Source organism: Euprymna scolopes, chromosome 21 (assembly GCF_053919585.1).
Source record: "Euprymna scolopes isolate OS-2025 chromosome 21, ASM5391958v1, whole genome shotgun sequence".
Taxonomy (NCBI): Eukaryota; Metazoa; Mollusca; class Cephalopoda; order Sepiida; family Sepiolidae; genus Euprymna; species Euprymna scolopes.
Genome location: NC_136502.1, coordinates 92,103,309 through 92,114,540, shown reverse-complemented (window position 1 = coordinate 92,114,540; position 11,232 = coordinate 92,103,309). Strand labels below are relative to the sequence as shown.

Genomic DNA, 11,232 nt, shown 5'->3' with positions numbered 1-11,232 from the left:
GCTATTTTTAGTCGCGTGCAAGCGACTCTATAAGTCCCTCCGCCGGTCGGTCGATCGGTCCGTAACACTTTTGTGCTTGGCCTTTTTGGTTAAGATCAAAGGTCTGTTGTTAATAGATGCTGTTCTTAGATTTTTAAGGATTTCTTGGCCAAAAGGCCAAGAAAAAAAAATTACACACACACACACACACACACACACATACACACACACACACACACACACACACACACACACACACACACACACACACAGAGAAATTGTAAATATATTCGTTTTTGCAAAAATGCTGGGGTTTTCATTAGTTAGTTTAGAGTCCACAGAGAGAATGAGGTATTGTGGTAAATGTTGCCAGTCAAGAGTAAAGTCGCCAAAGACTCCATTTTCACTTTAGTAACAAAGACCCTGCAACACTCCCCATCCCACTTCTTGTATGGCCTTGTGCCTAAGTTTGTTTACAAATGTTAATTTTTGCTTTTATTTTTTTAATTTGTCATTATTTAATACTAAAAATTTTTTCATTATGGAAATAAACTATATAAACAAGATCAAAGTGTAGTATCTGTTCCCGAAGACACTGCAAGCAAAGACAATATGTGGGGGAGATCCCACATATAAGACCTTGGTCAATGTAGGGGAAACCCTTCATACCAATTGTCACTATCCAGCTCCCCTACTCCCCGCTGAGTTGGTCCCCATTTCCCCTTCACTCCTCACATTAAAAATCGGCCTTGTGCCTAATTTGCTCGGTGGGGGAGCAAATAATTACCCTTTTCTTGGCCTTTTGGTCAAGATCAAAGTGTAGTATCTGTTCCGGCAGATACTGCACTTAAGATAATTTGTACCAGTCAATGGAGGGGAAACCCTCTATACTGGGACAATTATTATTTTTGGTAACCAGAGTGACCCCTTTTAGGGGAGCTGGTTTTTACCTCACATTAAAAACGGCCTTGTGCCTAATTTGCTCAGTGGGGGAGCAAATAAATACCACCATCTGTTCCGGCAGATACTGCAAGCTATGACTAGCAAAGACCAGATGTGGGGGCAACCCCACATGCCTGACCTTTAACCAGCTCCCATTTCCCACCTCTCGGGAGCTGGTCCCCTTTTCCCTTCCCCTTCCCTTCACTCCTCACATTAAAAATTGGCCTTGTGCCTAATTTGCTCGGTGGGGGAGCAAATAAATACCATCTGTTCCGGCAGATACTGCAAGCAAAGACCATATGTGGAGGCAACCTCACATATAAGACCTTGGTCAATGTAGGGGCAACCCTTCATACCAATTGTCACTATCCAACTCCCGTCTTCCCCGGGGAGCTGGTCCCCATTTCCCCTTCACTCTTCCCCCATTCAAGTCATTCTCCAGACCATTCAAGTTGTTTTTGAAGGATTCCAGTTATTTTTTAAGCATTCAAGTCATTCGTAATGTCATTCAATTAATCCTTAAGGTCATTAAAGTCATTCTAAGTCATTTATTTTCTATTTATTTAAGTCATTTCAGCCCATTTTTCGGTCATTTTAGTTTATCTTTAAGAATTTCATGTCAATCCTACATTCACACATTCATTCATTAGACGAGAGCACGCGACTAATGGCTATCGACCTTGTTTAATCTGCCTTCACTAGTAATTTATGGTCTTTTGACCACGTTTGTAACGAGGTCCTCCCCAACCCCGATGCAGTTAGGAGATTCGGAGTTTCTATCCTGTCGCGGTTATCACCTGACGAAGGCCAGAGGAATAGTTGGCCGGAATGTCGTGAAACGACAACTAAAAGACATGGATAACAGTTTTTCAGATATCAATTTATAATCGATGCTATGTAGTTTTGGTATCGATAATCCGATGGATTTTCTTTATATGTTTGATCATATATATAAAATCTCTATAGGGAGATTGAGAGAAACATGTAGAAGATACCGAGGGAACGTTGTTGAAAGAAACGGATGCTTCACGGCGGTCGCGTTTTGTCTTCAACTTTTTGCAGGAATCTAAAAATTTTCCCCAATCTTTGAGATGAAAGGAAACAATCATGAGGACCTTGAAATTTCATTGGATGGTGATTCAAACTTTTGAACGAACATTTGCCGCCCACGCGAGGGAGGAAGCAGGAGGATAATGCGTTTATTATTTTCGTTCAACAGTTTTGGACTAGCAAAAAAAATAAAATAAAATAAATAAATAAATAAAATAAAATAAATAAAGAAAAGAAAATATACAAAAAAGAAAAAGAAAAACGTTTCTAAAACTGCTGATATTTTAATGGTCTATAAATATTGGATGATTTGGATTTGATAAAAAAATACAGAGGAGAAGTTATTTTCTTTTCTTTTCTGTCATTTCTTCCGGCAGACATTTATTGCTTGATTAACTACGAAATATTATAGAATTATTTTTATCAGCCATCCATGCAGGATGTAAAAATATGTCGTTAAAATGAGATATATGTATATATATATATTACACACACACACACACACACACACACACACACACACACACACACACACACACACACACACACACACACACACTCACATATAAAATTTTAGTCATTCAATGAATTTAAAAAATTATGACGTGACATGTTTGCGTTTCAGATCAAAGATTTTTATTATTCTACGTAAGAAAAAGAATACATTAGATATATTTTAACTCCTTATCCTAAAGGATTTCGATGTCTACCATCTCTTCAGAGGAGAAAATATTAGCAAATAGTTATAATGGTATACACCTTATTTGCTAAAGTCAGTGAGAAATGGAAAAATGTTCATGTCTCACTGACTTTAGCAAATAAGGTGTAAACCATTATAACTATTTGCTAACATTTTCTCTTCTGAAGAGATGGTAGACATCGAAATCCTTTAGGATAAGGAGTTAAAATCTTTCTAATGTATTCGTTGTCTTACATAGAATAATAAAAATCTTTGATCTAAAACTCAAATAGTTAACGTCATAAAGTTTTAAATTCATTGAATGAATAAAATTTGATTTATTTGCTCTATTTTGTATATCGAGCAATTCTTATTTATGGTGGGATAATACTTATAGAATATTACTGCCAGTAATATCTTGTAAATCTTATAATCACAAGTTTCCATACCAGCTGATTGTTGGATAATTTTATTCCGAAGAACATATATATATATATATATATATATATATATATATATATATATATATATATATATATATATATATACATACATGCATATATATACATATACATACATGCATATATATACATATATATACATACATATATATATACATATATATACATACATATATATATACATACATATATATACATACATATATTCATGCATACATATATACATACATATATATACATATATATATACATACATATATATATACATACATATATATATACATACATATATATATATACATATATATATATACATACATATATATATACATACATATATATATATACATATATATATATGTATGTATATATGTATGTATATATAAAGGGCGAATGAACTCTTTTTCTGGGTCAACGGCCAACTAGCACCGTGTATATTTGTGTGTGTGTATATGTGTATTGGGGTGGAGAGGGCTCCCGTAAGCCGTGGTGAAGGCAACCTTTCTAGGAGAAGCAAATCTCTGATTTAAAAAACCATAAAGCGGAAGACCATTACCCGCATTAAGCTGGTCTGCAGTTTAATTTGTTGCTGGCTATCTTGCTCTTGCTTGTTGCTGGATCTCAACATTTTGAACCGAGAGAGAGACTTAGCTGTCGTACAAAGCTAAGACTCTGTAACATCATATTTGTATAGGTTCTCCCTCAGGCATTTGGGCTCATGGATTTTGAATATCTGAGGGAGTGGCACTCGTCTGACAAGACGTTGCAATCATCATCATGTATATATATATATATATATAAGAACAACATTTTTGCATAACGTTTTTTCTAACAATCATTAATCATTAAACGAAGGTGAACTTTAATAATGAACTTGTAGGAGTTGTTGCCAGTGGGCGATCAAAAACAAACCAATTGATTTTAGTATTTCTTTTTATTGGTGGGCGCCTCACTTCATCAAACCTGAATTAATTTAGGCTAGAATGGGTTCTCTTACATGGAAAGATTCGACATACACACTTACTCAGGATTACGTGTGTTTATCTTTCGCCTTTTTCTATATCTCCTTCTTATTACTACTGTTACTACTGTTACTACTTCTACTGCTGCTATTACTATTCGCTTTCGATTATAGCTGATGGCACTTAAGTCATCTATTTTTTTAATAAATAATTTTATGAAGAATTCTTATCAAGTTTTGGTTTCGGTTTCGATTATAACTGATGGCACTCCGGTAATATACCTTTTTTTTCTATAAATAATTTTATCAAGAATTCTTCATAAGTTTTGGTTTCGGTTTCGATTATGACTGAAGGAACTCAAGTTATATATATATATATATATATATATATATATATATATATATATATATATATATATATGCACTTATATTTTTTTCATAAGTTTTTATTTCTATTTCGATACAAGCTGATGCACCCAAGTCATATGGATATGTTTTTTTATTCTTTAAATCGCAACTTTATAACATATAATATAATATTTAAAAATAGATAGAACATTAACTCTATGATAATATATACAAAATCTGCAAGAATTAGAATATCATATTTAAGCGTACTTTACGACCGGGCTTTGCCGGGCGTTCGTACTAGCTGAGATAAATACTTTTGCAGTTTTAACAAAAGAGCTACAATAATATCAGAGCGTCTCCATTTACGCTGGACATCTACAGAATGCCAGCATCAATATATTACATATGAATGAGTCTCCTGTGGAATTTCCACAGGTCCCATCAATAAGGAATTATTTTTATTATTATTATTATTATTCACTTACTCGAAGTTTTCACATAGGCCGTCATCAAATGTTTCTCTAAAAATCTCTAAATGAAAATTTGAAATTAAATAGTAAATAAAATAAATAGTAATAAAATTAGAAAATTAAAAAAAAAATGCGGCAGATTTATTATTCGACAAGGAATGCAAAAATTACAAAACAATTACAAAATACAAATACAGAATGAAAAAGCAATGAAATGAATTTGTAACTTTTTTTAACTTTGATAATCCCAAATTACAATTACGCACACATTATATATATATATATATATATATATATATATATATATATGCATATATATACATACATACATATATATACATATATATATATGTATATATACACACATATATATACATACATATGTATATATATGTATATATACACACATATATATACATACATATGTATATATATGTATATATACACACATATATATACATACATATGTATATATATATGTATATATGCACACATATATATACATACATATGTATATATATGCACACACACACACACACACACACACACACACACACACACACACACACACACACATATATACAGTGGAGTTAAAAGATAAGATCTATTTTTAATAGAAGACTGATCAGAATAATGCATAGCTCAACAAATTGCTTGGGAGCTTATATAGTATAAAGAAAGAAAGAACGAAAGAAAAAAAGACGACCCCTAATTGATGTATCGTCATTATTGAATAAACAAATAAATCTATATGCATTAGTATATATTTTTATATTGTCATTGTCTTATTTTCTTTATAGTCTCTCTCTCTTTCTCTCTCTCTCTCTCTCTCTCTCTCTCTCTATATATATATATATATATATATATATGGTAAAACTGGTAATTAGTAAACAACTGAAGAGAGTGCTCAATACTATTGCAGAGCAAATATGTGTTGTATTTTCTTTATTACCGTTCTATCTGTTTGGTTACATATGTTTCGGATGTTGGACCATGTTTACGATCCAACAGCCTCGCCAGACCTTACAGAAATGGTTGATAACAGCCTCGTCAGACCTTACAGAAATGGTTGTTAGTATTAGGAATACGAACAACCATTTCTGTAAGGTTTGACGAGGCTGTTGGATCGTAAACATGGTCCAACATCCGAAACATATGTAACCAAACAGATAGAACGGTAATAAAACACACACACACACACACACACACACACACACACACACACACACACACACACACACACACACACACACATATATATATTAAATTCCACAGCCAAACAACGTCGCAGCCCACAAGGGCCTTGACAGTCAACGAACCGGTCATGGCTCTTGAGGGCTGCGACGTTGTTTGGCTGTGGAATTTATTATATATAATCTCTTACATTCTGATAAATCATATATATATATATATATATATATATATATATATATATATATATATATATATATAATAATTTTGTCAGACATTGATTTATCTCACATCAACCTTGATTATTCTTATTCAATTACGCCTAGATGATGTGAAGAAAGTTCAACAGAAAGTCGCTTTTTTATGTGATGGAATATACAACTCCCTGGAGAGGGTCACTCTGAATGAAACACAAATAAAATTTGTCCGGTCAAGAAGGGTTTTTGTCTTGTGTTAAAGTTATAATTACCAACACGTCTATGTATAAATTGTAAAGATGAGGAACGGTTTTCTAAGCATATTACTTTCGCGGCTCAACTATTTGGGGCACCACTTACTGAATCTGTGTCGTCCTAACTCGCGTAGGCATTGATTTCTTAATCCATCCTGACTGCATGGCGAGCGCTTTCTAATTCTGATCACGTGAACCTCTCCCTTCGCTTGCTGACGTCATATTAGCACTCGCATGACCTGTTGGGTATCTACAATTACGTAACCCGAAAATATCGAGATTCGGATTGACAGTTTCTCAAAACGAATTTAGATATCATATTCGATCGACAATAGATTTTATTTTTCTAAACAATAGCCATGTACCTCAAAGCCTGATATATGCACGAATCAAGCAACAAAAAGTCAAATTGCAATTGCCTGCCTTCCATGAAAGATAAGAAAGCTTTGACGTTTTATATTGATGTTATCAACTTTTATGCAATAATCTCAGCAAAAACCACAATGGAAGAAATAGATAACATTAAAAAAGAAAATAAGAAAAAAAAAAAAAAGGAATAGGGGAAGAAATGGACAAACCAAAAAATAGGATATGTATGTGGGGTGGGGGATCGAGTTATCATTTGCGTGTGCCCTTCTTGCCAGCACTGGTCAGAATGAGGAAGGGGACGCTATATGTCCCTTAATGTCGTTTCCTGCCCGACTCAAGTCTTGCAGCAAATGAAGAGTGGGGTAAACTGATGAAATGGTTGATTATAAAGTTATCCAAACTATCCCAATGACTAGCTATTTACATTAAATATAGTAGTAGTAGTAGTAGTAGTAGTAGTACCTATTTACTATGCCTCCCCACGGGACAGAGTTAGACACCAGGGTCGTTTTTTAACGTGGAGAAAAGGTACAAAAATAAAAAATTGTCTCAGTCGTGAAGGATTTCTCCTCCACCGAAAGAGAACAAGAAAATGAAGTGCAGCATCTGAAGAACAGATACTACACTTTGATCTTGACCAAAAGGCCAAGGGACTTATGTAAGTCCCCGATAGGTTCAACTTGACCAAAAGGCCAAGAAAGTAATAATAATAATAATAATAATAATAATAATAATTGCGCGTGAAAATGTTTGTAGCAAAAGTTGCGCAATCTCTAACCACACCTCTCCTGATGCGACATCGTTGAATACCAGTGGCAAATAGAGGTCCAGGACGACTGGAAACTGCCGAGATAAGCGAAAAGGACATACAGCAGCTAGAATTCCCAAATGGTCACCCATCTGGTACTAGCCAGGCTCAACGTTGCTTAACTTTGCTAATCTGACGGGAACCGGTGTGTCAACGTGATTATGCCGTATATAATAATAATAATAATAATAATAATAATAATAATAATAATAATAATAATCTTCTTTATATTCTACTAGCAGAGGAGGGACACCGGGCGTAATATACGCTTAAATATGATATTTTAATTTGTCTAGATTTCGTATATAGAAATAGAGTCGTGATTTCAAAAGTAAAAAAAAAAAAAAAAATGTATTTGGATGCCATCAGCTAAAATCGAAACCGAAAGCAAAATTGTAACATTCAAAGCTGGTGACGTTACCACTGTACCAACGTGACACGCATATAAACTGATGCAAAATAAACTAAGATGAATTTACAAAATATATAACGATTTTTTTTCAATTCTAACCCAGTTTTGATCCCTTAAAAACTATTTTAACCGACTAAAAGACCCATAAAAGAACGACCCATAAAAATCCAATCATTTGAGACTCTTAGCGCCGCTCTTCGACTTTTAGTTTCGGAGGAGATAGAGTTTGAAAATATGGAGAGACAGACAGATAGGCAGACACACAAATTAGATTATACATAGAGAAAAGGGTCATTAAGGAGGTAAAAAGTAGAAAAAAAAAAGAAAAGAATTTAACCATGGCATGTATCGACTACAAGAAAGTGTATGGCAATATCCTGCAAACATGGATGAAAAAAGCCTGAGAATGTACAAGACTCTCTATCACCATAACTATTCATCATTGCCATGGTGCCCCTGAACAATACACTAAGACGCAAAAAAAAACGGACACAGATATAAAACACAAAGGAACATCGCCTGAAATCATGAAAACTGAAACGGTATAATTGTAAAGTATTTTTTTTATGATTTCACGTTCAAATGAACAGACACAGCATAAATTGGAATACCCTCTACTAAAGCCTGATTGTATTAAATGTGGTGAATTAAAAAAAAAAAATGCAATCTGGACGTGAGGACACTTTAGAAGAACGATATGCAATAAAATTCTATTCAAAACTTGAAAAAAAAATGCCACAGAAACGTATGGAATACTTCAGATTGCTTTTAGACCATCTTGCATGAATCGAGCATCAGTTTTTGAGTGGCATAAGAGATTAAAGAAAGACAGGGAGTCTGAGGGATGATGAGAAGTGTGTTAGGTGTAAGGAAGTCGGAGCGCCAAAATTGATTGGCCAAATAAAGAATTTCATGGATAAGAACAGTCGTGTGTCTATAGAAACAATAAGTGCACAGTTTGATGCCAGTGTAGAAACTGTACACACAAGAGGACTTCCATAGGGCCTTCCAGAAGGTGTTGGAACAGTAAAATAATTGCATTGCAGCCGGAGGAGATTACTTCGAAGGGGACTAGAGTTTCATGTGTATACAATCAGCAAAAGTGCCCATACAAAAAAAAAGTCTGGAAACTTATTGACGGTACTTCGTAAAATATCACTGCAATTGTAGACTAGTGCAAAACGCAATAAATGTTTGTAAAAGTCACACAGAAATGATATTGACAACGATCCTGTGGTTAATACGTAAATTTATTTAAATTCCCTTCCCACCGAAATGAATAAAAGGAAACACGATTTTTGTGTTCGTTATACGAAAACGAAAAGGGTTAAAATCAAGTTCCGTCTGTGTTTGTTTACACTTACGTCAGCTGTTATTTGTGCTTTACAATGAATGCCCCGGAGAAATAATTTCTGATTAATGTTTACCAGTTCTAAAAAAAAAAAAATAAAATAAAATAAAAAAATAATAATTATAATTTGGGGAAAATAGAGAAGGCTTATCGCAAAAACGAGCTCAGATGTGTCTGTTGTGCGGGCTGAGAAGAAAAAAAAAAAAAACGAAAAATGCAAGATGGCGACCGCTGACTTTTAATGTCCAATCGATGGCAAAAAATCGCGTCTCACACTTGATCTTGAGACACCATAAAAACAGGTTGCTGGGGGAAGTGGGCAAAAGCGTTCAACCTACGTATAGTGAACTTTGCTGTGCGACTCGTCGGATTTCTTGATACAACCTGTGTAGAGTGAACTTTGTTGTGCAACTCGTCAGACTTTTCCGATTCAGCAACAGTTTCGTAAAACTCACACAAAAATGATATCGTCAACGATCATGTAGTTAATACTTAATCTTGTTGAAATCCCCCTCCACCTAACGGAATAATATAATACATGATTATTATGTTCGTTATACGAAAATGAAAATCACGACGCTTGTCTTTGTTGCGATATGACTAAGAAAGTTTAGGAAAAGAATGGTTTCAACGTAAATGGTTGAGGGAGGAGAGCAGACATTGTAATTGTTAAGCTGGTGTTCTTGTGAAAACGCTTTAGAACAACCCCAAAAATAACCAACGAAGAAAAGGTTCGATATAAATAAAATGTTGCAGTTGAATGAAATATGAGCAAAACGCGTACGTTAAGTATTATGCGTCGAAGTCAAAATCATACTTGAAACTGGCTAACGGCCAGTGAGATAAAAAAAAAACAACAAAAAAAAAGCAACAACAATTTCTTTATTTATTTACGGGTGGTAAAGAATGAGTGAACCTAGTCGATTCGGAAAAGTGATGTATTCAGTAGAAAATGAACAGTTTTGAGCACTTTTGTGGTGTATCTTTTAAAGAAACCAATAAAACTGCGTGTATTGTTTGCTGTAATAAGTCTGTTTCGTATTGCAATGCGTGACAAGCGGAGGTTTCTGTTTTAGTCAGAGCGAATAAGAAAGGAATCCATATTGAATTTTAGTAAAATCATTTTAAAAGTGTTCGAAAATGTAATTTCTTAAACCGTTAGACCAATCTGAGCAGCCAATCAAAGTGCTCGAAGCTAGAAAACCCGGGAGGTAAGATAGCGTTCATTATTTACATACTGAATGAGTATAAGATGACTGTTAATAAAACGAAATAATAAAACGAAATAATCACGGACACATGTAATAATTGAACCCTATCAACTATTTAGTAACGGTGTAAACTGGAGTAGAAGGAGGATATAACAATGAGTGAGGAAGTATATTGCTACCATCTGTAAGTATTTCTTGTTTTGGAGAGTGATTATCCGCAAAATAATTGTAGGAATTTAGAATATTGAATTAAATCGACTGATAATAATCGGAAAACATACATCAGGTATTGGTAGGTAGCATGACCGTATTGAATGTATATGTAGCATCCGTGTGATTATTGCTATCATATTTTTTCTGGAAGGAAAATCGTATTTAGTTTTTAAATATATATATATATATATATATATATATATATATATAATAGTTAAATAATATAATAATCTTAATATAGAAACAGAGGTGTAAGAAACTTTGAAAATTCATTGTCACGTTAACAAACAATTTCAAAAACATATTTCTATTGACTATTTCTTTGTTTTTCTA

The 11,232-nt window shown here is 33.8% G+C and overlaps 2 pseudogenes; one reads left to right on the top strand and one right to left on the bottom strand.

Annotated features, from left to right (window-relative positions):
• Positions 1 to 764: 764 nt before the first annotated feature.
• On the top strand, positions 765 to 910 carry LOC145243295 (U2 spliceosomal RNA; annotated as a pseudogene).
• A 6,421-nt stretch (positions 911 to 7,331) lies between these two features.
• Positions 7,332 to 7,562, bottom strand: LOC145243297 (U2 spliceosomal RNA; annotated as a pseudogene).
• Positions 7,563 to 11,232: the final 3,670 nt, after the last annotated feature.